The sequence below is a fragment of the Callithrix jacchus genome, chromosome 7, assembly GCF_049354715.1.
Source record: "Callithrix jacchus isolate 240 chromosome 7, calJac240_pri, whole genome shotgun sequence".
NCBI classification, from domain to species: domain Eukaryota; kingdom Metazoa; phylum Chordata; class Mammalia; order Primates; family Cebidae; genus Callithrix; species Callithrix jacchus.
The window spans coordinates 4,809,732-4,837,569 of record NC_133508.1 but is presented as its reverse complement, the minus strand read 5'-3'; the positions used below and the strand labels follow the sequence as shown (position 1 = coordinate 4,837,569).

The 27,838-nt window shown below is 35.8% G+C and overlaps 1 long non-coding RNA gene across 7 annotated transcripts in view; it reads right to left on the bottom strand.

Annotated features, from left to right (window-relative positions):
• Positions 1–27,838, bottom strand: part of LOC103794084 (uncharacterized) — a 1,005,042-nt gene that overhangs the window by 377,335 nt on the left and 599,869 nt on the right. For 6 of the 7 annotated variants that reach the window (XR_013520405.1, XR_013520407.1, XR_013520409.1 and 3 more), the window contains exons 7-8: positions 24,988–25,232; positions 2,440–2,521 (exon numbers count right to left, since the gene is read on the bottom strand). This is a non-coding gene — a long non-coding RNA (uncharacterized LOC103794084). The remainder of the gene's footprint in view (positions 1–2,439; positions 2,522–24,987; positions 25,233–27,838) is intronic. The other variant, XR_013520406.1, reaches the window with a different exon arrangement.

Here is a 27,838-nt window from a genome sequence, read left to right as displayed (position 1 = left end):
CCCTCACCCAAAGCAGGAGAGAAAGTACTCAGGGAAGAGAATTCTGTTGTACTCCTTCACACCATCTCACTCCCGAATCTCTTGCCACCAATATCTTTCACTCCGGCTACTAACTTTGCTGTTCACATTTTGTTTTTAACTTTTAAGTTGAAGAATACATGAGCAGGTTTGTTACAAAGGTAAATATGTGTCATGGAGGTTTGTTGTAGAGATTTTTTTCATCACCCAAGTATTAAGCCTAGTACCCATTAGTTATTTTTCCTGAATCTCTCCCTCCTCTAACCCTCCACCCTTTGAAAGACCCCAGTGTGTGTTGTTCCCTTCTAAGTTGCCTGTGTTCTCATCATTTAGCTCCCACTTATGAGTGAGTACATGCAGTATTTGGTTTTGTGTTCCTGTGAGAGTTTACTAAGGATAATGGCCTCCAGCTTCATCCATGTCCCTGCAAAGGACATGACCTTGTTATTTTTTATGGTTGCATAGTATTCCATGATGTATGTATACCACATTTTCCTGACCTTTACAATCTATTCTTCCTACTACAGCAAGAGTAATTGTTTGAAATTATACACGAGACTTCATCATTACTGTGTTCAAAATTCTTAGGATTCTTCCCAGTACTTTTAGAATAGGGCTCAATTGCTTTATCATTGACTGCAAAGCCCTATGTCATCTGAACCCGCATACCTATCCTATCCAAGAGTATCTCCAACACTCTCCCTGCTCTGTCTACAAAGTCTTTTCTCTTCTTTGAACAAATAAAATTTATTCTTACCTGAGTGTCTTGCATCTGCACTGAGACCTTTCTTGGTTTTAGTTTCGAAAAAGGCCAGCAAGGACCATCCCATTTAAATAGTCCCTGTGGTTAGATCCCATCTCTGTCACCTTTTCCTACAATTACCTGGATTGCAGAATAGATTCACGTGTTTGCTTGTTCATGGCCTGTATCCCCCACTCACATATTATTCCCATGATGCAACAGTCTTACTCTCACGTTCCATTTATGGGACCCAAAATAGCACCTGGCATCTACAAGTCACTCAATAAGCAAGCTTTGAATAAATCGGTAGACGAATAGATAAATGATGAAAAGGCACCATGATTGGTTTTAGAAGGATAGGTAGGATTCTGCTAAAGGAGAACTAGATACTGTACGTTCAATGCCAAAGGGGCAGCAAACGCATATTAATTAGAAGACATGTCTTGAGTTAATTTAGCTATTAGGTTGGTGCAAAAGTAATTGTGGCTTTTGCCATTGACAGTAATGGCAAAATCATAATTTCTTTTGAACCATCCTAAATGGAACAGTATTTCTCATATTTTAAGTAACTAAGTTTATAAAATAGAAAAAATGTATACTTTTCATTAGAATATGTTGCTGTTTTATTTCTTGAACAAGCCAGGCAATCTTTGAATATTCATTTTCTAGGAGAGCCTTAAGTTTACACTTGCAAAATGTTCTAATCAATAACGAATTCATAGTCACTACATGTCTAATTTTAGCATTACCCTTAATACTCTTCTGTAAATGTATGGAAGATAAAGCCATATCATCTTCTTAACTTTTATGCAATATGAGGATAACTTTTAACCATTGTAAAATACCGTCATTTCTAACAGCATACCACTTATCTAAACAGACATACAAGCTTTATACTTTACAACACAAATTAGGCATCGGCTGAACGTCACACTAAATATTATTCTATACGATTGACAATATTAACGTTTTCTTGACCAAACTTGCTGCTGAATTATTGTCATGTTTTTTATATACGTATTAAATGTCGTTATGTTATGTTTCCAAAATTCAGGAATGAGAAACTGTAATAATTTTAATTACTGAGTTAAAGGTTGGGGAAGTTTTCCTTCATTGTGCAATCTTAGAATAATTATAGACGTACTTCACTTTCGCCTTCTTCGTGAGACCGAGATAACCTCACCACCGTCGCTTTTGGGTGGCATATAATAAGCCATTAATTCCTAAATATTACAAATCGTAGTTTTCCTCTGTCAAATTAGCTGAAAAGCGGTTAATCGTCTTTAAATATACATACAGTGTCTTTATCCTGGCTCCTGTATTAGAACCTAGGGTAAAGATCAATGTGTTGATGCTGTTTAGAAGTCCAGGCCCAGGTTGGTGAAGGTGAAGAGAAAGGAGAAGTGAGGGAACCAAAGACCAAGAGCATTGTTTTGCAATTCACTACTGTGAGGGCAACTTCCTTGCCACAGGCCGTGAAGAAACCCAAGTGGTCGGTCACTCAGAAGCAAGTTGACTTGTCAAGCAGAACTTTTCTGGAAAGTTTACAAGGAGAAACCACACCACAGAGCATCACATGAAAGGGTAAAGGGGGAAGATTTACTGACCCAATGTTTTCCACTCACTCATCTGTTTCCCACTGGCAAAATCCTCCCTATGGAGAGCTAACTGGCTCGTACCTTCAGATAGTGTCATTCGGCCCCTCGGCAGCTTTCTGGGCTACTAAACGTCATCGAGTCTGGTGGAACATTTCACGCAAGTCTGGAAATGAAAAAGAAAATCAACATGGAAACGTTAAAGAGGTCGTCAAGGGAAAATGAGAAGGTCCACAATGATCATATCCCATTCAAGGCCTATTCATCCTACTCATGCCCACTTACGGCCTCCCACTGTCTCAGGTCACTGGGAAGTACCACAGGTGGGCCCACAGAACTGTAAAATGACCTCAAACCAGAATTGTGTTTATCACTTGATCTTTATCCCTGTTGTAACTGGTGGACCATGACAGCCATTCAAATCTTCAAGTATCAGCTCATCCAGAACCCATACCTAACATCCTTTAGAAAATCTGCATATTTTTTCATTCTCCAGTAAACAAGTGACAAAGATTTCCATGATTCTTTAGAGGAATGGTTGGGGTATTTATTGTATATACTGCTTTAGGTAACCCAGCTTTCCTGTCCCTCAGTGTGTCATGGGTATCTGGCACAGCTTATCTATGGGAACTGGGTAACGAGTCATGATGACGTCCCCTCCAATAGCTGCCATTAGCCCTCTGCTAAACTGCTGTTGATTCTTTTTTATTATATAAGTCATGCACCCTAGTCAGTTGTGCATCTATCTCACCACCACGGGAATACCACAGTTTGTTAACTGTGACTATACATCATTGTGGGTTAAAACCTTGTTTGGCACTGTGATTCTAGCGTTTATTGTGGTCAGCATATCTATCTTGGTGCTGATGATTAAGTGCTCACACTTGCAGCCATTCCAGAATCTCGTCTTCCCTAGAGATAATAGGGAGGTCTGGTCAAAGGAGGTATTCCATAACTGAGGACCTCACCCTAGAAAGGACTGTCACTATTATGAGAGCAAATACTCTTGTATCCACCCCCACTCCAATAGTACATTACTTATGTCCCAAGTAAAGAGAAGATTCTCCGTCTACCCCTGGGGAAGCTGGAAATCTGTGGATTCTTGCACTATACACAAAAAGCCACGGTAACAGTCTTGTATGCCAGAACTTTCTGATTGCCTATTTAACATTTTGCCAAGGAAGTTTTCGCATTTCCACTTTGGGGGGTTTCAGCCATCGCAAACTCTAGGTTCCTGGGAGCAAACTCAGCAAATTAAGAGGACCCATTCCCGTCATCCTTTCCAAAAGACTAAATTCTGACTCATGAGATTCTGGAAATATTCCGTCTCGCTTTCTAATTTCACAGTCAAGACTCAGGCTCACAACATCCTTTCCAGTGTCTCATCGCTCTTCGTCAGGTGCTGCCACTGCCTTTCAGGTATAGACTATTTGTTCCTGGGGCTTTGGCTTCCCTTCCAAGGCTGAGCTGAGATATGAGTTTGGTTATGCCCCGTAGATAACATGGGGAGACAAGAGCATATCCTAAGGGACTAAATGTCTTATTGTAAGTCATCTGCCTCCTGTAAGGGCCCATGCCTTCCCCTGCAGGAATGGGGAAGGGAGTGCTCAATGACGGCCTATGACAATAGCCAGAGGTTAAATTTGAAAATTCTTTGTGTTCCAGTTTTTCCATCCATTGCCCCATCCCAGATCTCAGTCTCCCAATCTTTTACCCTGAAAGCCTAACTCTGTCATAGAAATACTGCCAAGGCTGCTGATCTACTGTCCTCTGGCTTTCTGGTCAGGTAGTAATTTGGATAGCAACTCCTCTTGCTCTTTTACTCTAATATTTGTAAGGACTCCATTTAGTCATAAATAATTTCTCACCATCACAATCTATTTAAATAATTAATGCGATGTCAGTTAACGCAGTTTTTTCTTGTTGTTGTTTTCTAAGAGCTGATTAATCCAACTCCAAAGCCCCGTCCTGAGGCGGAAATTGTGTTGACCCAGGCCCTCTAGAAAACGTGGGGCAAAGACTAAATTTAATGTAAAGTTCAAGCGCCAGGCTCTGGGAATGAGTGGGAATAAAATGTAGAAGGGGCAGGAAAGAGGCAGGCAAGGGAGTTGGAGAAGGTCCACAAATATTATAACCCCAATGCTTTTCAGAATGAGTAGTGAAACACTGAAATATTTTGTCGCTGGTAACACAGTTGCTGTGGTTATCGTCTCATAATCTGAACCAGCGTAGTTATATTTTGGGTGTGTCATTTTCATTGCACTGTTTATACAGTGTGAACAAAAACCCTATTTACACACGAGAGCAGTAGACACATATTTAGGAATAAAACATCTAGGGTGTGAAACAAGTGTTTCTGCTAGGTCATCCAAATTAGCAGCAGAAGGAGTTTATACGAGTACAAGAATAAAGGCATTTAACATGTTAAATGATAGAGGGAGGATACAGCTATGTTAATAATTAACTCACATAATATATCTAAACTATGAAATCAATAAGATGGGTAGTTTTTAGCTGCTGTCATCTTGAATACTCATCCCAAATGTCCTTCTTTTTGAAACTTGCCCCAGGCAGACTGGTCACTTCCTTCTATATTCATTTAGTGCATTCCACATAATTTTCTATATCTCATATATCTCTTTCTAACCTGAAGATCAGAGATGACATTTTTTGTCTGCTCTTCTGCCTAAAACAGTAACTTGTACATGCAATGTTTTAATAAACTACTGAATGAAAAAATGGTATTTCTATTTTCAAGCGCTTCAAGTTTTTCAGTACTTTTCTTTATGCTTTTTTCAATAATAATGTCCTCAGATATTCCTGCAGACATTCTGGGTTCTTATTCTCTATCCTGTCAAAATATTCCCCGGAGAAAAGAGCTGAAACTTACTTTTACTAAAATGTAAATGAGTTAAAATAGTTTTAAAATAACACATAAGAAATAGAGATTTCTCAAATTGAAATCTCTTACCATATCAGATACTTCTGAAGAAAATGTAAAGAATTATTTACTATAAAAAGAGAAGTAAAATTAGTTTTGAAATACAGGTATGTGTGGTTTGCATCTGACCGTGTGTGTGTGTATGTATGCATGTGTATATGGATGATATTAGCTTTTCTCTAAACTACAGAATTAGGGTGTTTCATGAAATTAATGAAAAGAGTATCCTAGAAAGAATAAAAGGAGGGCTGGATAAATTAAAGATTTTATCTTCAACCAAACTGGAGTAATTGGCTAAATTAAGTTGTCTTAAAAAGACACGTGCTGAGACATTGCAAAATAAAGAAAAGATAAAAGGAAATCAGAGAATGTAATATGGCATATAAACAGCAATAGTTAGAAATAACGGGAAGACCGAGAATCCCACCACGGAGGGGAGACAAGGTCTGCACGCATGTAAGGGATTAAATGCACCAGTTCGTTGTGGGAAAAGGAGGCTTGGCATTTTTCGACAGATACAGAAACAAAAATCTTGCATTCAATCATCCCCCACAGCTTATATAAAGAAAAATGTGTAAATTTAAGGTAAAAACATATGAATAGGGCCAGGCGCGGTGGCTCAAGCCTGTAATCCCAGCATTTTGGGAGGCCGAGGTGGGTGGATCACGAGGTCAAGAGATCAAGACCATCCTGGTCAACATGGTGAAACCCCGTCTCTACTAAAAATACAAAAAATTAGCTGGGCATGGTGGCGCGTGCCTGTAATCCCAGCTACTCAGGAGGCTGAGGCAGGAGAATTGCCTGAACCCAGGAGGTGGAGGTTGCGCTGAGCCGAGATCTCGCCATTGCACTCTAGCCTGGGTAACAAGAGCGAAACTCCATCTCAAAAAAAAAAAAAAAACAAAACATATGAATATAAGAAGCGTTCTCTCTTATTGCCTTTGACTAACCAAATTGTCAAAAGATTAAAAATGGCTCATAGTAAACAGATTTATTAGTACACAGTTTAAAGTTCTTGCATGTTTCAAGCATTACCTGATGGCTTTGGCACTCTTTAAAAAAAAAAAAAAAATAGTCCTGATTACAGAATTATCATTACAATTCTCCAGATTTAGTTCAGAAAAGAAACCAATATTTGGGTGACATTGAAGTGGTGTTTATGAATCATAGATGATAGAATAGGCAACCGAGTTGTGTTTTGATATGTGCTTATCTCTCTGAAGAATCCAATAAAGTAGAATGAACATGCAGAGGCGAGTACATAAAATTATGTTTTTAATGCCACCCCTTTAAAGATTCCACATTTGCCTTCAATTTGGACTAGTCCATGACCCTAAGATTATGACTAATTCCTGTCCCCTGAGCATAGCAAGAAAGGATAAGTAAAATATTCAATATTGTGTTACTGCATTACTACATATTCTTTCTGGTGAGAAAACTCAATGCCTTTTGTCTGTATTACAATAATTATTGGCTGCAAAGAAATGAAAGTGTCTAGGTTTCACAGAAACACTAAATTACACACACCTCAAAATTCAAAGAACAAAAGCCACCTTGGTCATTACTTCAAGCAAAAACACTTGTAATGAGTTTAAAGCATAAATGGAGAAAAATGATAACTAATATTTATGTTGATCTATAGAATTAATTGAACATTTTATCCTTATCTGTAAAGTGGCCAGCCTAATGATCATACATCTTCCCTGCCCTTTTTCTGATGCTTCTTACCCAGTGACGTGTTCCTTCCTGGCAGTTTTCCCAAGAATCCTATCATTCCTGTATATTTCTCCTGCGCAGGTATTACAATGGCAGCTTCAGAAGACAATGACCCAGCTTTGCAGCCTAATGCTTTTGTGACTTGAATAATGAGAATTTCAGTTAAAGGTGGTATCATGGCATTATGGTAAGAAAGCTAACATGGCACTTTTGTTTAGGGCTGGCCTCCCAAAAGAACACATATGAATTGAGTTATTGTTATGACGATATGAAATATCCCAGCTTTCCAGTAGAGCATAATTAAATGTAGCTTCCAGAGTTCACACAGTCATCGTCTGCCAGGTTTTTAGGATGAATAATGGATTACAGAGTCACGTGGGGCGAGTAGAAATTTGAGTGAATCACAATAAAAAATGTGCAGCCAAATACACCATGCCTATTATCGCTACTTTGGAGGCAGCTGTGTTAGTGTTGGCTAGGGCAGGACTTGTCACATAAGAACTCCACAAACTCTCCCAATGCTGGTATTAAGGATATACCACAAGGCAACGTCCTCACAACTTTTCAATTTTCGATACTTCTTTCTTTGCATCCTACTTGTTAATGACTTGTTGGCAACCATACTGCAGTCTCCAAACTATTTCATATTCAATTTTGAACAATTTATTTAAATTCCTCTTGACCTACTTTTTCCTTCACTTGATAGCTGAGCAGTAAGTAGCAAGGATGTTGTATTCCTCACCTTGAAAGGATAGGGATACATTCCAGTAATTTACACAACTCTGGCTTTGAATATTGTTATGGGTTTTGATTGAAAAGAGAATTGAATTTTTGTTGTTGCTGTTGGAATAGACTCTCTCTATGTTGCCCAGGCTGGAGCGTGGTGGTGCAATCTCAGCTCACTGCAACCTTTGCCTTCCAGGTTCAAGCAATTTTTGTGCCTCAGACTCCCAAGTAGCTGGAATTACAGATGCATGTCACCATGCCCGGCTAATTTTTGTATTGTTAGTAGAGATGGATTTTCACCATGTTGCCCAGGGTGGTCTCAAACGTCTGGCCTCAAACAATCCACCCTCCTGGGCCTCCCAATGTACTGGGAAAATAGGCCTAAGTCATTGCACGCAGCCAGACTATTTTTTAAATATATATAGATTCAAGTAGTAGGTAACCTTTCTCTTTCAGCGGGAATGGAAAATAGTCTTGTCTAGTCTTTTGTGTATGGATTAAATTTTATATTATGAACCAACTGCTTTAAGAGAGATTATAAATGCAATCCAAGAGCTACAGTGCCTAGAGTGTGAGCAGAATAGTGCAAGTCATCATAGAGTGTTTTAGTTCATTCTCGTGCTGCTATAAAGACATACCCAAGACTCGGTAATTCATAGAGAAAAGAGGTTTAATTGACTCACAGATCCGCATGGCTGGGGAGGCCTCAGCAAATTTACAATCATGGTCAAAGGGGAAGAGGCACATTTTACATGGTGGCAGGTGAGAGAGAGTGAGCGAGAGCAAGGAAGACTGCCTTATAAAACCATCGGATCTCATGTCAATGCATTCACTATCACCAGAACAGCATGGGGAAAACTGCCCCCAGGACCCAATCGCTTCCCTCCCGTGACACACAGGGATTACACGTCCCTCCCTCAACACATGGGGATTACAATTCAAGCTGAGATTTCAGTGGTGACACAGAGTCAAACCATATCATGGAAGAAGCAAGCAGTACATTTGGATATTGACTGATCATTAGGATCTAGGTAGGTGGAGATGTGGATGGATAGAGAAAAGTGTGACCTTAGAGATGGAGATAAGCATGTTATTTTCTAGGCATAATTTAGTTCAATATTAGATGGTATTATTTTCTTTTGTATTGTAATGGAAAGTCAAAAAGTTTCCAAGAGGCTAGATCTTAGAATCCTCTCACTGTCTGCTGAGGACAGTAACCACTAATAGTGAAAAAGAGAGGAATCACCTCTGTGGAACATCCTAATGACTTTCTACTTTATTAGGGAAAAGATGCTTGAACCTTTGAATGTGTATATGCTTATTTTGCAATGAATGATAACAACTGAAATAACTAAAATCCATTATTTACTAAATTCTTTACATGAATCTTTACCTCTAACATCTGGATTAAGTGCTGTTTCAAATGTCATTGAAGGATGAGTAAATGACAAAGCAACAGAAAGAAGTAGTAATTTTTCATACAACATGATGCCAAGTATCAGACATGATGCACAGACCATCTCTCCTAACCATTAAACATTCTGCCTCCAATGCAAAAGATGACATTTCTGTAGGACAAAATTCTGTACCCTAAATCCCATTTCCCATTAACTTACATGACTGCGGTAGAAGTCTGGTGGTAAAAGCAATGAATGAAGGCCAAGAGCAGTGGAAGAAGATTTTTTCACAAACGTGTCTCATTGGAAAACCACTGATTCAAATAACAGAAGTAACAAGTTCAGAATAGTGACTTTCTCACTCAGTCTCCATGTTTACACCAGTTCTTGGCATTTGTGTCTGGACAGTTTTATCACCTCTCCTTTCTGAAGAAGAAAAATACACAATAAAACAATGCCAGGCTGGGCTTGGTGGCTCATGCCTGTAATCCCTCCATTTTGAGAGGGTGAGAAAGGCACATCACCTGAGGTCAGGAGTTTGAGACCAGCCTGGCCAATATGGTGAAACGCAGTTTCTACTAAAAATACAAAAAAAAAAAAAAAAAATTAGCCAGGTGTGGTGGTGCGTGCCTGTAATCCCAGCTACTTGGGAGGCTGCATGAATCCAGGAGGCGGAGGTTGCGGTGAGCCAAGATCGTGCCATTGCACTCCAGCCTGGGTGACAGAGTGAGACTCCATCTCAAAACAAACAAAAAGAAAAAGAAAAAGAAAAAACAATGCCAGAGCCTCATACCCAGAGTGTGGTCTGGCTATTTCTGTTCTTTAACCTCTCCAAGTGACAAAAATGGGCAGTCAGTACTGGAAACCAATGATGTATGCTGATGTATTTTAACCATTAGCATAAAGGGAAGGCAATGTCTTTGCTTTACTGAATTTTCTAAGGAGGAGGAGAGATGGGAAATGAGAAAAAGTCAAATCATTTCCTTTCCCTGACCTTTAGTTTCTTCCCAAGCTGGGTATCTATATAAACCATATCCAAATACCTTCTCCAAAGATAACTCCAAAGATAACTATAGCTTAAAAAGAACAACAGGCTTAGTTTCGGGCTTAGTTTCGGGGAGGACCAGTATCATTTGGCAAAAATCAAAATTCCGTATCAGAGAATAATTAGAAATTCACGCAAGATTCCTTTTTACCTATATATCACATTATGCTAAAATATTTCTGGTGAATATGTTTAAATATGCCTATATGTATGTGCTTTTACATAGGCAAAAATATCTGATTAAGTAGTAAAATGTTATATATTTTATCACTTACTGAAAATTTACAATGAGGAATAACTCAAATTGTAATTATCTGAAGTTAAAAGAAAGTGTTTGGTGTTAAAATTCCCAAAGGAATTTGATAATAAAACTTTTTTCACAGGAGAGTTAACTTACATTATGATGAATCGATATGCTACAGGAAAGAGTATTCTAAAAACATAAATTATGCAGAAAACATTCAGGTATAAACACTATAATTATTAATAATAATGTTACATTTCACTTTAAACTTTTAATTGAGAAACTACCTAAAAATATCTAGTTCTGGGGTCCGGAAATAAGTTACAGATATTGCAGGACTTATTTCAGTACACTATGAAAATCAATAATAGCAGTAGGAATGACACTGAACTGTAAAATCAGTGGGATTGTCTTTTGATATAAGAGACTGAAAAGCTGGGTTTCTGTCTCAGATAAAAGATTATAACTTGTGCAGTTTTTAAAAGACCCTTGCTGTTGTACTCACTGATTATCTGTTATTATTAGTGTAGCCACTGGACCAAAAAATGTATTTAAAATCTTTTTCCATTCAACTTAATTGAATGCTTTCTGTTACTGACATCTGAGTTCATAATACAGCATACTTTTGCTTTGAGTTTTAATAGGTCTAGAATCAAAAGCAATGAATAGCATACTGCTAAAAACCTTCAGTTAAAGAAATTAGTAACGTTAGAACCACTGAGATTGAATATTGAAATTCAATCAGGGACATATGATACCAATTCTCAGCTCAAATTCTATTTAATAAATCCCTAGAACTGTTGAATTCATTTATATATCCCTTCCAAGTCTTAGCAAGCTCTTCCTAAATACAAGCTCTTCCTAAATACAAGCTCTTGCTAAATACAAGCTCTTCCTAAATACAAGCTCTTGCTAAATACAAGCTCTTCCTAAATACAAGCTCTTGCTAAATACAAGCTCTTCCTAAATACAAGCTCTTGCTAAATACAAGCTCTTGCTAAATACAAGCTCTTCCTAAATACAAGCTCTTCCTAAATACAAGCTCTTGCTAAATACAAGCTCTTGCTAAATACAAGCTCTTCCTAAATACAAGCTCTTCCTAAATACAAGCTCTTGCTAAATTACTTTTCTGGTGTCATTTGAGACATATTCACTTCCTTCTCAGAAAGCTCACTTGCTACCTCTAGGAATGCTTTGGACCTTTTCCCTGGCTCTTATTAACATCTGGCTTATTCTGTTAACTATTGGAAAAAAACAAAACAAAACTCCTTGAGGACAGGCTCTAACTTTTGATTCTCTATTGTATCCAGCACGTGGACTTCCAAAACAACTGTGCTCAGTATATTTTTAAAAATTTAATTTAAATGAAGGCACTGCAACCCAAGTATGTAGACATTTCCTCTAACTGTGGATAATGAACGTAACGCCAAAAACGTGTATTTGTGTTTTCACTTAGAATCTTCTATGTTCCCAAAATATGGTCATCAGCTTGGATATATTTGGACCTGCCTATGAAGGGAATGCATTCATCTGAGATTCCACAGGAATGTAGGTCATGTCCTTATCCCAAATAGCGTGTCAATTTTTCATCAATAGACAGAATACTTTTTTAAAGATTATATATGCCTAATTTTTTTTCTTTCAGCAAATGTTAAACATATAAAAGAGATGCTGTGTTTCATTGTCTAAAGGAAGAGATGGCTCTGTGTGGCATACCACACAACATAACTGGTTTAAACTGTTTGACTTAAAAGATCATTTATTAGTTAAATAGTAAAGCTGGGCTGAGCATGGTGGCTCACGCCTGTAATCCCAGCACTTTGGGAGGCCAATGTGGGAGGATCACAAGGTCAAGAGATCAAGACCATCCTGGACAACATGGTGAAACCCTGTCTCTACTAAAAATACAAAAATTAGCTGGTTGTGCTGGCACACACCTGTAGTCCCAGCTACTCGGGAGGCTGAGGAGAGAGAATCGCTTGAACCCAGGAGGCGGAGGCTGCAGTGAGCTGAGATTATGCAACTGCACTTCAGCCTGGGCGACAGAGTGAGACTCAGACTCAAAATAAATAAATAAATAAATAAACAGTAAAGCTGAAGTGGTATTACTGATTAATAGCACATACTTATGTTCAAAGTAAATATAAAGCATATCAAACTTAATTACAAATGTAAGTAATACTGAATATGATACTATTCTGCTTCCGGTTATGACTTGAATTTATATTAGTTTGCATGTTAATTGTGTAAATGAATAAATCAGTCAACAGGTTGAACCACACTAGTTTACTTAATCTTGATATTCTGGAGAATATGCCAGGTATGTGCCATTTCTTCATTATTTTTGAATTATAGACGCTTTAACATTTACTCAAATATGAACATGTTTATTATTTCTGTCAGTATGAAAAACCTTTGTTTTATAATATTTATAAAATTACTCTACACTTGTTTAAATATATCAATTTTGTGATTGTAACTTATTTTGCATTATAACATCTACAATAACTATCAATTTTCATAATGTAAAAATAACACTAACTCTTTCCAGAATCTAGTAAAATATATACAAGTATAACTGATAGCTTGACTTTCTTTACAAGCACTGATATCATAAATGGATAAGCAAGGTATTGTAAGTGGGGAAACGTTTGGTTATAACTTACAACTAAAAGTTGTATTGTTCACACAGAGAAAATTTGGGTAGTGAAATGGGGTACTATTAAAAATTATTTGGGAAGAAGAAATAGCAGAGTAGGCTGGGACCTAACACTAATTATGAACTCTAATTACTGTGCTGTTGTGACAGCATGATGAGAAGCAGATTAATTCCAATCAACCTATCAAATCCTCGACATTTATGGTCATGGAATAATCTGCTTTCAATGTCATAATTAATAATGTAGAAAAAGAAAATGGAATCTTTGGTTTAAGCCATTGGTGGAATATATTTTAAAAACTAAAAGAAAATCATGTATTAATTTTCTGCTGTAGGATGAAAAATAAATACAATATTGCTAACAAAGTTTATTGATTTTTTTTAAAGGTCATGTAGAATTTTCAATCGAGAGTTAATAATGACTGTACTGTAATTTCTCCTCAAGGCAATATACTTCTCATGATCAGAGTAAATATCCAGTGCACACAAAGTAATTTAAAATGCAAATAGTATTGTCATTAAACACCAGTTATGCATCAGTAGAAAGGACATTGTGGGAGTTGTTTGGAAGACTGAATTATTTTTTGATAAGATATATATGCTCTATTTTCATAGTATTTTTCTTAGAGAAATTCAAATGTTTTTGACTCTATATATAATATTATTAATTGATATATATAAATTAATAATATATATGAATTAATATCTATGTTAATTAATTAATATATTATAAATGAATTAATTTTCATTATAAAATGAGAGACATTAATACACACTTTCACCCAAAAGGATACTCTCTCTATATATATACTGTGTATTAATGTCTCTCATTTTATGATGTAAGAAAATTAGACCAGGCTTTAAATCACTGGCTGAATCAACAAATACTTTAGTATAAAAGATCAACCCTCAGGCTACGCTCCCCTGGATACCCCGTGTTTGTCAATTCTACTGAGATGTAAGTTTAAATTCTGCCCACAAAGCAGATCCTTAGATAGGCTCTATCTTGTTATTTTACAGACATATAAATAGTTTCACAATGAGACATTGGCTTTTTCCTTTGTGTAACTCACCAAGAACAAAGAAGGGTCTTTGTGAGCTGGGTTTGTGACTATTCTGAGTGGGGACCCCACAGTTGTTTAAACTATTACAGACAAGTAGGAGTTGCTTCCGGTCATGGCAGAGTAATTTGCATCTGCTAATACTTTCAGGGCTATCCCATAGACAGGAATTATAACCTCTACACAGAGTATAAAAGTCAGTGTTGAAGACACTAGGGAGTGACTGAAAAGAGAAGAAATGATTGACCCTGTGAGGAAAGGGAATGTATTGAAGGAGATATTTGCTAAACTGCTTTCTATCTTAGGGTACTGCCAGATCAGAACTTGATGACTAGAGCTAAATCAGAAAGTGGCATTCATAGGGCTTTATGGAATCAGATAACAGAATTCAGGGCTGAAAAGTGCTTGGAAGTTAGTGTGGTGGTGGGTGGTGGTGAGAAAGGGGTGATACAATGAATGCTGTCGTTTGGATAATTGACCCTTCACATTTCATGTTGAAATTTGATCTTAATGTTGGAAGGGTGGCCTGGTTGGAGGTATTTTGGTCCTGGTAGAGGATCCCGTAGGAATGGCTTGGTGCTGTTCTCACTGTATCAGTTCCCACAACAACTGCTTATTAAAAAGAGCCTGTAACTCCCTCTTCCTTCCTCTCTCACCATGGGATCTCTGCATACACGACCCCCCCAGTCCCTCCTCCACCAAGATTTGAAGTTTGACTGCAAATATATTAACAGCCTGCTAGAAGAAAAAAGAAATCAGCATTCTTAAAAGGAAGAAAACATAATTCAGAGGAGTCTCTATAACGTTTGGCTAAAATCTTTAATCTGATACAATTTTTGAGGTATACAAATGTGACACAAGTCAGCAAAGGAAATATAGTCAATAGAAATAGACCCCAAGATGATACAAATCTCATAATTAGCAGAAAAGTTCACTGCATCAAATAAAAGTGTTCTTTTGTTTTATTTTTTAAATTTTTATAGAGACAGAGTCTTGCTATGTTGCCCAGGTTGGTCACAAATTCCCAGGCTCAAGCAATCCTCCCCATTCAGCCTCTCAAAATGCTTGGATTACAGGCAGGAGCCATTGCACCCAGCTAAAAATATCATCATAGTAATTGAGCATATAAGAAATCTCAGTAGACAATTCAAAGCTATTAAAAATGAATAATTTCTAAATGGAAAATTATAATATCTGAAACAAAAAAATTATTAAATAAACAACAGAAGCATGTAGTGAGTCAGTGAATTTTTAGAATACATACTATTCTAAAAACCAAGCAAGAAAAGATTTCAAAAATGTAAAAAGAACTTCTATTAGCCTCTGGACAATATCTAATATTTGAAATCCCAGAAGGAGAGGAGAAATAGAATATGGCAGGTAGTATTTTTGACAAAATAATGATCGAAAATCTCTCAAACATAAAGTTCCAAGGATCTCTCAAACATAAAGTTCCAAGGAGCACAGGTAACAGAACAAGATAAATGCAAACATAACTACACTTAGGTGTATTCTAGTAGAAATATTGAAAATCAAAGATTAAGAAAATATCTTGAAAACACCCAGAATAAAAGAAAAGATATAACTTACAGGGCAATGCAAGACCCAACTCACTAGATCAATATCTCAAAATGCTCGGAAAAATATGTCAACCAGAAATTCTCACTGAGCGAAATTACAAGCAAAAATCAAAGCAAGGTAATCATATCTGGATATGAACGAAAGAGGGAACGATATGTTGCCAGGAGACCCATAGCACAAGAAATGCTAAAGGGAGTTCTTTAGGCTGAGGGATATTAAACACTTGTCCAGGAGCTTGTTAGCATAACTATCTTAAATATGGAAGTAACTGGTAATAAAGCTACAAAATAAGCAAAGAGACAAGGAAGAGAATTAGAGTGATAAATAGACAAATCCAAACTTATAATAAAGATTTTAGCACTCTTATTTCAATAATTTAAAGAATAAGATAGGAAGTCAATAAGACTATAGAATATCTAAGCCACATTATTAACCACCTTGACCTAACTGAAATTTATTAGACACTAAACCAAACAACTGCAGAATACACATTCTTTTCTGCTACAGATGAAATGTTCACCAATTTAGACCATATGGTTGGCTATAAAACAAGTCACAATAAACTTCCAAAGATTGCTTACAGATAATGTTATTTGACTACAATGTAATTCAATAAAAAAAGGCAATGTAAAGAGATATTTATAAAATCCTCAAATATTTGGAAGTTAGAATATTTCTAACTAATGCATAAGTCCGAGAAAAAATTAGAAGTGAAATTAGAAAATGTTTTGAACTGAATTATAATAAAAATACACCATAGCAAAATATGTGAAATGCAGCTTAAGTGGTATGCAGAAGAAAACTTATATCTTTAAATGCTTATAATATAAAAGAAGGAGAGTTTCAACTTAATGGTCTTGTTTCCAGGTTAATAAGCAAAGAAATATGACCTACCTAAAAATATGTAGAAGAAAAAAAAACAGAGCAGAGCAACACTGAAATACAAAACAAAATAGTGTAGCAAAAACTGGTAGATTGAAAAAAATTAGAAAAATTTATAAACCTTTTATCAGACTGATGAGTCAAATAACAGAGAAAACACAAATCTCCAGTCTTGGGAATAAAAGACAAATATCACTACAGAAATTAGACGTTAAAGATAAAAAGGCAATATACATAGCTTTATGCTAATAAATTTCAAAATTAAAGTAGGATATACTATTTACCAATATGATCACAAATGAAGTAGAAAATTTTAAGTATACTTTTATATATACTAATTAAAGAAATCGATTTTTTTTTTGAAGAGCAATCAAATGAGATTATAATATGGAAGGGGGAAGCATGAAGGCTTGGCCAAGGAAAAGGGTTTTGGAGGGGAAAAAAAGGCAAACTAAAAATCCAAATGACCAGGGCTAAGGCTAGCACAGATAAGAGAGCTCTTAACTGGAAGAAATTGTATTGCTGTGTAGAATCTGAACCCAAACACACTGAGACCATCCCGCAAGGTAGCAACTAGTTTAACCCATGCTAACATTAGGGCACAACCTGTCGGATAGTTTTAGCTTCCTGTGAACATCTGTAACCCCTGCTTTCATCACCTCCCACCTCTCGCCACCTGCTGCTGCTATCTGTCCTTACTTGTGGGCTTCTTCATGCTGCGCCAATGGCTGGCTTTTTCTACACCCTCTTTTGAATGTAGTTTGGTATTCTGTAATTGAGAGCTCGTTTCAAAAGCAGAAAAAGACAACAATTATTAGAGAAAGGAAAAGTGCCACTGAAGCACTGCACTTTACTGTTTTATACTTTTGTACATATGAGAAATCAAGGGAGTAGTGGAACCCGGAGAAAGCACTGAAATGACCGTCATCAACCACACAGTCCTGGAGGCAGAGATGCAGTTACCTGCCCTAGCTTTTGAGGGACTCTCTTACCTGTGAAATCGAATTTTTATTAAAAAAACATTGCCCACGAAAAGCGAAAGAAAGCAAAGGTCCAGGCCCAGATGGTTTCACTGTTGAATTCTGTTAAACATTTATGGAATGCATAATACCAATTTTACACAAATTTCTACAGAAAGGAGGGAATGAGGGAATTATTTCCAACTCATTTTCTGAGACCAGCATGACCCTGATAATAAAATCTGATTAAGATAGAAGAAATAAAACTCCAGGCCAATATTCCTCATAAATATAGTTTTGTAATTCTTCACAAAAGATTATAAATATACACACATATATACACACATACATATATGTATATATATACATACACATATATAAATAACCCATATAAATATATATATGTACACACACATGTATATGCACACATATACACATATATATGTGTGCGTATATATGTGTGCATATACATGTGTGTGTACATATACCCATGTGTGTATATGTATGTGTGTATATATATACACATATGTGCGTGTATGTGTGTGCGCACGTGTGAGTGTGTGTATATACACGGGTTGGATTTATCCCTGAAATGCAAGCTTCCTTAAATATTCATACATTGATCTGATTGACCATACTCACAGCATAAAATTTTAAAAAAATTAATAGTTTAGTAAATGCAGAAAAATTATTTGATAAAATTCTACACCTATCCAAATAAGTAGATTGTGGCTTAGTCTATTTCTTCTTTTAGTTATAGTGTTTTACATATTTCAAGGCTATATAATTAGTGTGTACATATTACAAATGTTCATGTGTTCCTGGTGTATTATAATTATTACTGTGATAATAATTACGATTATGACGTGTCCCTATCTCCATAAACGATTTGGGGCTTAAAACCAACTGAGTTGGGTATTAGTATGACTATACCAGTTTCCTTTTGCTTTATATTTGCATTGTATGTCTTTATTCTTTATTTTTAACATTTATTCATCTTGATGATTTAAGGCTTGTCTCTCATAAGCTGCAGATAGTTTTACTTTGAATCTAGCCTGGAAATATTTGCTATTTAATTATTATATTTAGCCCATTACATTCGATTTGCATATATGACTTTATATATACTGTATTGCTATCTTTCTTCCCCATATTTTGTGTACCTTTATCCCATTTTTCTTGCCTTCTTTCAATTATTTACACTTTATTCCACTTTTCCATCTAATTCGTTTTGCCTATTTTCACAAATGTGCATGAGACTTTTCTATAGTAATAAGTTAAAAATTAATAAAGTTACCATAATTTCACTTTAAAAACAAGTTACAATATGAAAGAATAAATTTACAATACTTGCCACAGATAAAGGAATGGTATTCAGATTGTATAAAGAAATCCTGTAAGTCAGTAAGAAAAAGACCAAGGATCCAATGTAAAAATGAGAAAAGGGTTAGAAACAACCCTGAGAAGGAAAACAGATAATATAAGAATATAAATGCTTTAATTTAATGGTTTTATATAAATGTTTAAACTTATTGTCTGAAAATAAAAATTAAGGAAAGATGAAACAGCCTTAACCAAGAAAGAAATCCCATCATTTGCAACAACATGTATGACCCTGGAGGACCATTATGATAAATGAAATAAGCTAGCACAGATAGATAAATAATGCCTTAGATGTGAAGTCTAAAATAGTTGAACTAATAGAAGTAGAATCGTGGTTGCCAGGGACAGGGTTATTGAGATGTTGGTCAAAGGATGTAAAGTTTCATTAGATAGGAGGATTACATTCTGGACATTTATTGTACATGATGCCAATGGCTAATGCTAATTTACTGTATACTTGGAAATAGCTGAGAGTAGATTTTAAGCATTCTTACCACAAAAAAAAAGTGATATGTATGTCAGGTCTATACGCTGAAGAACAATTTTTACATCCATGTAATGAGAAATGTGCTATTATATTCGAAGCATTCTTGTTTGTAAGCAAGAAAAACTGCAGGAAACATCAAACTATATTAAAAGAGAAAAATAAAAAAAATTGATTGTGGTGTATTCTTTATTCTTTAGAACATTGTTTTAGAGACATGGTCTTGCTATGTTACCCAGGCTGGAGTGCAGTGGCACAATCATAGCTCACTGTAACCTCAAACTTCTGGGCCCAAGTGATCCTCCCACCTCAGCCTCCCAATTAGCTAGGACTCAGGCACTTGCTATTACACCTGGCTAATTTTTGTTGTTGTAAAGATGGAGATCTCCCTACATTGCCCAGGCTAGTCTTGAACTACTGAGCTCAAGCAATCCTCCCATCTTGGTTTTCCAAGGTATTGAAATCACAGGCATGGACTACCATGCCTGGTTATATTGTAATAAAGCAGTTAAAATTAATGACTCTCGTATATATTAACCAACATGTATACATATTTAAAGCGGTATGTTAAATAAAAAGCAAGTTATAAAAACATTCACTGTATGACTTCAATTTTTAAAACTAACCAAAATATTGTATATTATATATTTACCCACATAAAGCAAAAGTATAAACACGTAGAAGACATAAACATCAACTTCAATATTATGGTTATATCTTGAGGGTGGGAAATAGTATAGAGATACTTAAATTAAGTCTTTGGCTGTTAGATTTCTAAGAGAAAAAAACTGACAAATGGGACAAAATGCTTCCATTTGTTAAATTTGGATCATGTGTGCTTAAGTGTGAGCTAGTACTTAGTACTTAACACTTTCCTCTGTATTTATGTATTTATTATTTTAAAAAATCAGACCAAAGGAGATACATATTCCATTTGCTCTCATATAGGTACAACATGAAATTATTTCATCTAGAATGCAAAGTAAGCTAAGGATGTCTGAGTTTAAATATCTCAAGTAAAATTTTTGCTAGTTGTACAAAATCAAGCTGTTTTGAATTGATTTACTAGGAGAAAGTAAACTGAGGTAATTTGTTCAATCATTTAAAGCACCAGCTATGAGTGGCGACCTAGTTAAATTGTAAAATACTACAACTTGTGCGAGGTTGGGGTGGGTCAGTGTTATTTCCCTTGAGCTGAGATATATCTACAGCCCTGCACATGTACCCAGAACCTAAAGTACAATTGAAAGAAAAAAGAAAAAACATGATTTTTTGTGTTCACTTCAGCAGTACATGCACTTAAAAACAAAACAAAACAAAACAAAACATTAGTTTATACTTCGGGATAAGTTTCCATCTTAATAAGTTCACTTCTGTTTTATTAAGGAGGAGCTGAACGCAAGGTATAATTAAAAGATTGTATATAGAGAGAAATTGATAGCTGTGGTTCACCATTTCCTTCACATTTTTATTGGAAAAAAATTCTATTCATAAAATAAATATGAAAATATTTTAAGACGATATAGCATTTTGTAAAATCAAAATACATTCCTTTGGAAGAAATGAGGAAGGAACATGCTTAAAGTGGCTTACAAATTTCATCTGCATCATAACAGAGAGACACCTTTCTTTCTCCACTGAGAGTTTATTTTCTAAAATACGGTTTTCAAGATGTCTCTAAGAGGTACTCCAAGTTAATGTGCTATATTTTTATAATAAAGAACATGAAGGGAAATTAAAGGTTACCAAAGTTTCTCAGATGTGATGAAATTTAAATGTGCAAAGGCATAACTTCCTTCTACTTTAACTTCCTCGCACTGTTTAATAAATCCAAGAAATGTTGTAGCTTCAGATATCTATTTTGTCATCACTTTGTTTTTTCTCAACACCTCAAAAATGTTAAGATTCTATATTTTTTATTGAGAAATATCCATGTGCCTTTAGAATACAAATGCATCCGGGTAAAGAGAGCATCATAGTTACCATGAGAACATTAACAGCACAACATCTCTCTTTCTGATCTTTTGAACAAGTCTTGGCTTTACCTTTTCATCTTTCCCCAAGAGAGCTCTTTCATCATTACAGTATCAAGAGATCCATCGTAAGTACCGTAAAACTGTGGCTCTGAGTATATGGATTTATTCACATATGAAATATACTTGCTTGTGGTTTTCAAAGATGTAATTAATAGTTAATGTTTCTAGAGATATTGGTATAGAATATTCCAGCAATAAAATGTATAATGTTCTCTTCCCAGATGCCAATGACACCTTTATTATTACTTCCCTCTGCTGTTCTTGATACTCATTACATAGTACATATTAAATTTGGAAACTCCCTGACTTCTCTTTTTTAAGCTACTCTTCTTCTATAATGTAGATTGAGCCTCCCACCGACCCCCATTGCCAGAAAGCTGAACAAAGTGAATCCCTTCTTTCTAGATGAGTCAGGTGTACATCTTCATGTTAGAACAGTGAGCTGTAAAAGATTAAATTAATTTATCTACTTCTGCTAATTATTTTGGGATAACAAAAATATGCTGGCACAGGAATGATACTTTTATCTTGGCTCGTTCTGCTCTTCCTTATAGAAAGTATTAAAATTTAACTCTATGGTTTAATACAAATTAAAGTTAATTTTTCCATGCAAAGTTTTAATATGGCTTTATTCCTGAAATTTTTGACCCGAACTAATACAATTTTTAATAATTATACTCAGAATTTTTACATGCTACTTTTTATTTCTTCGATGTTACTATTATAAATTTTGCCTCAGACTACAAATTCCTTTAGAAATTCAGCACAGGGACACATAATGCCATGAGCACCCTCTGGGCAGTAGCTAACACAGCCGAGGAAAATAGATCAATCGTTACTGAGTCTGCAGAGGTTTCACATTTTAGAAATTAGGACAGCCAATTCATTAGATATCATCCTAATCATTAAATTTATTGGATATAATCCCAACCATTGAAAAGACAAATTTATAAGCTTCTTATATGCAGAATCAAGAAAAAACAAAAAGAAAGCTGTATTGTGTATTGTACTGTATTGTGTATTGTGATACAGTGTATGACATCGTGTATTGTGATACAGTGTATGACATCGTGTATTGTGATACAGTGTATGACATCGTGTATTGTGATACAGTGTATGACATCATGTATTGTAATTCAGTGTATATCGTGGATTGTGATACAGTGTATGATACTGGGTATTGTGATACAGTGTATGACATCGTGTATTGTGATACAGTGTATGATATCGTGGATGGTGATACAGTGTATATCATGTATTGTGATACAGTGTATGATATCGTGTATTGTGATACAGCATATGACACTGTGTATGATATACATCATACAGTATATGATTACATTTCACAATTCTAAAATGACTGATCTAGATGATGAGGGTATTTAATGGTATTGTTTCATACTGCTCACTTACTAGTTTTCTGGCTTTGTGGAAAATTATCTGCCTTCTCTGAGTATTGGTTTTATTGAGCACACGGTGAAGAAACTGCCTCTTCTACAAGGGAGCAAGATTGAGTGAGGTCTACAGGAGAAAGCCTCTGAAATAATTGACCCCTACCAAGCTGTGTGATTCCTGCTGAAAGATTTTAAGCAGCCCCTGCTTTATTGATAGGCACGACACTTTCTCTTTCTGCCATCAAACTTCTACGTTACAAAAATTTACACATGAGAGTAATTCCTAGGCTGGAATTTTGCATTTTCTGTAATTTTTGTGCTAACCAGAGGATTTTGAAACCTGTGCCAATGGCATTCTCTGCCTCAGGAGAAGATGGATGTAGCCTCAAATAAAATAAGTCAATTGAACCTCTAAAAAAGTTAAAAAATATGTAATAGGGATACTGACCTGAAATCCAAAATGCTTTCAACTTGGAAACACCACGTTTGACAGAAAAAAAACTTTGTGAACCTTGAATTGTTTGCTTGAAGACAGCCCTAGTTTGCATGGGTTGCTGTCACAAAATAGCCAAAAATATTACCATCTGGGTGACTTGAACTACTATTTACCACAGTTCTGGAGGCTGGGAAGCCCCAGATCAAGGTGCTGGCTGATTTGGTTCTTGGTGGGATCTTGCTTCCTTACTTGTAGACTTTACTTTTTTATGTGACATCTCATGGCAAAGAGTAACATTTCTTTTGTGTCTGTTCTAATAAGAGCATTAATGTCATCAGGAGGGCTCTACCTTCATTACCTAATTACCTCCCAAATGCCTGACCTTCTAATGCAAGCCCATTAGTGTTTCAATAAATGAATCTGAGGGCAATATAATTCAGTTAACATCAAATACCAAGAGTTAAACCAGATAGGCATGGGCCTAACTTCTTACATGAGTCACTAAGTAAGAAATGATAATAGCAGTCAATAGTAACCTTTTTATGTGAAACGTTACTGTCATTTTATAGCTATCCTTGCATAGTATTGTATATACTATTTACTAAGTACTTTATTAAAGCTTTGCACACATTAACTTATTTAATCCCACAACAATGTATTGAGTCAGGGCCATTGTTTCCCCATATGACAACAGGAAGAGTTCTGTACTTTGCCTGATACCGCAGAGCTGTTTAGAAAAAGACTGAAAAGCCAGTGACCTTCTACTACAGTCTTAATTACTACATTTTACTGCTACAACCGTGTTTGCGGCTCTAAAATGATACAGTTACACCGAGAGAGAAGAACAGAGGACTACAGGCTTAAGCAACTCCCTGAAAAGGGCTCTAGACTTCCAGATCAAATTCCATGGTGGCACAGAGCCTGTGGCACATTAAGAGCATTATGGACACACTGGAGGGCTGAGAAGAGACCCCAGATTGTCCTAGTGCCTACAGAAATTGCCCTGACCTATCCCACCAGTGTATGTCACCTGTGTGGTTGACCAGGCTACAGGAGTAGCCTAAGGGAGGAGGTAAAATGAGGAGGGCACGGCATGCAGCAAACTGGCTACCTCAAGCAGCAAGAAATGAGCTAAGCCTCTAGGAAGCCATGTGCAAGCCATCCAGGACTTTGCCTGTCAGGGCATTTCAATGGTGCATTGCCAGTTTCTGTTATTGTTTTATTTTCCACATCTCAGTAATAGGAAATTAGAGCACAATGCTCAAGAGGACTGCGTAACAGGTATCAAAATGAGACCTTCTAGGTGGCAAAATTCACACTATTTATTACTCGTAATCCTCCCGCTGTGTTTAGAAGGGTTAGGGGGACCTAGACGGTGTTTTCCTGCAGGTCGGATTCCCTCAAACGTGGATGCAAACTGCTACTGAAAAAACATTAGTGTCTGCTTTCCAGTGTCCAACATCTCAAAGCTTGTAAATGTGCTGAATGAGGAATACAGCTGACTCATTCAACTCAGAACATTTTCTCAGAAAAGTTTCCTAGTTTCTTGGGATTCTGCACTGTGTTTAAGCAATACCTCAGCATACCCTGGAAAGCGGAGACTAAGAAAAAAAACTGTGGAAATCCTAGACTGGTTATTTCTATGGATATGGGAAATGCAAAGGAGTCACGCTGTTGGAATCTCTCACCTCCTCCAGCTCCGTCGGCAGCCCAGCTTCTGTCACGCAGGTGGAATCTGTAGTATGCAAATGCAGAGCCACAAGGGCCGTCAGAAAGGCTTGTCTATTTCTTTAGCTGTAGGTGCATTTTATTCAAAGTTTTCTAGCTGCTGCCTCTCACCTCTGTCCCATTTCAACTCCATTCATTTTAATGACACTTCTTGGAAACTTCTCCCCATTTCCGATATAGTTTGGAACTTGTTTGTATACAGCACCTGAAAGATAAAGTACAGTTTTATCAAGAAAAATATAGTTTCTCTGTGGATGAATATGCTCTAGCTGTATGCCTATTTGTGTGTGCATGTAAATATGTCTTATTCCTAGGAAGGCGTTTAAAAATTAACTGTTAATGTAGTCTTCTCAATGTGAATATAATTAGAAGTTATAATTTCAATTAAGTTTGTGTCTGTCGATCCACAAAAAGAAGAAAACAGATAAAGCAATAATCCTAACACTTCAGGCAATACACTTTCATTTAACATGCCCATCATAAAAATACCTTATTAAAATAATAAAATAGATTATACGGGGTGCAGTAGATAGTGCGTTCTTCAACAGTGTAACTCTTTGTTACATGAAGTTACTTACTTTTTAGCATTAAGAAGGTCCTAACTGGGCCTTAAGAATGTAAACATTCTCATGGTTTAAAAATTCTCAGTGATTTGAAATTTCAGATATGTCCTGAACTTGCTGGAGAGTTTAAAAATATTATATATATGTGTGTGTGTGTGTGTGTATACATTTATGTATATTTCTAAATATGTATATTTATATTATATACACATATGTGTATTTGTATTTATATATACATATATAAATGTGTATATATATATATATATATACACACAGTAGATACATAGGATAATGTATAATATATGTAATATATATCTAAATATAAATTAAGTTAGATAATATATATCTAAATATAAATTAAGTAATATATATCAAATATAAATTAAGTTACATTTACATGTACATGTCTATACATAGACTTAGAAATACACACACACACACACACTTCTAAATCCAGCCTCTTTTATAGGGTGTCTTATGTTCCTATGGGAAATATGGCAGCAGAAGTAACTGCAGAGACCTATTTAGTCAGCTTCTGAGCCACCCAAGGTAAGAAACTTTCTGTGACATGCTTTGTACGACTGCTTTAAACTTTTTTTTCAAAACTACAGCTACAGGTTTTAAAGATTTCTTTGAAGCAACTGAAGAGTGAACTTTAATTCATGTTTTTTAAACAAAGGTTATATGAGACTTACAGCAGTCTTACAAAGGAGAATATCAGCAAGAACTGCACATTGCACTCGGAGTGCAACTGACTTTCAAATTTCTCTACAGGTATTATTTCCCATGAATAGGAACAAAGAGCAAAAACAGTTAAAAAAGCACATTCAAATGTGTGCATAAAAAGGCATGGTAAATGAATACTGTTTAGTTTGCTGACATAATTACTTGAATGTAATTTTTATGAGTCGTAGAAATCTTGGCATTTTCACTGAACCAGATAATTAGACTCTGAATAGAACAGGGTCAGAATAATTAATACATCAAAACTAGATGAACTTTTTCTAATTATTTTTATTTAATCTCTATTATAATTATTGTTATACTCTGCTGAGCACGATTGCCTCATGTTCATAGATTTGAATGCAGTCTTATAGTTGCATCCTGGGACTTTGCGGAATATTAACAAACCGTGGCCTGGAGAAATTAGAATGGTGTAGTTTCATGATGGAATTCTAAATTGGAATTTCATATTTTTCTATATAGTGGCACAAAATTTGCTCCATAATCATAAAAATATGAATTTTAAAACAAAAGTCTACTTTCCTTTCAAGTTACATTTCTTCAAAGTTCAAGAAAAATTATTGTCTCAGAGTATTTTTTTTTAAAGGCACATCATCAGTTATTCGATTCATGTGAAATTTTCTGAAAGGCGATTGCATTACATTTTTCATTATTTGAGAGTTTTTAATATCATGATAAATCTTAATCATTTTAAGGCAAATGTATCGACAGGCAGTTGAGATCATTACCAACTATAATTAAAGACTTTGAAATTCATGTTAGAAAGTAATGCTGCTTGACTGTGCCAGACCTTTAAAACAGCCATGATAATGCAGAAAAATAAGTTATGACAGCCAATGAAACCAAGAAGACTAGTAAAATATTTTAAAATCTCAGAGCTGAAAGATTATATAGGCCAGCTTACTAAGTGATAGGAGGCTAATTCACGTTTGAATATCTAAAATAGGAACGCTGTAATATAAAGAGGAAGCTTCAAAAAAGATTTTACCCATCAAAAAAAAGTATCCAATAAAGACCGTTGTCCAAGGCACCAATGAGAAAACTTGAGTTCCCTCTTAATTCTCGGTCATTATTTTAGAATTAGTCAAAACTGCCTTCTCATCGTCTTGTCATTCTCAACTCTATGGAAGTCCACAACTTCCTTCTGTACAGGACTGAAAGTTGATGAGGTTTATGGAGCATTACAGCCTTTGACATAAAGGAGGAAATAGGTATTTGTAGACTGCTAACCCTGAAAGGATCCATTCTGAGGACTGACAGAATGCTTAGAAGTGTTTAGGAACCAATACATCTGGTAACGTGGAATTGAGCTGTTTAAATGTTGGTTCCATCCTGGAATTTGTCTTAAAAAGCTACACATCGACAACGGGGTTGGGGATGGGGTGCAGCTCAAATGTCTGTGAGATTCAGAGAACACCAAGACAGTGACCCATCAAAGGGAATAATGCCCTTTGCAAGTATTAACCGTGCGAGATTTTTACCTCTTTTAATACTTTTTTAAACA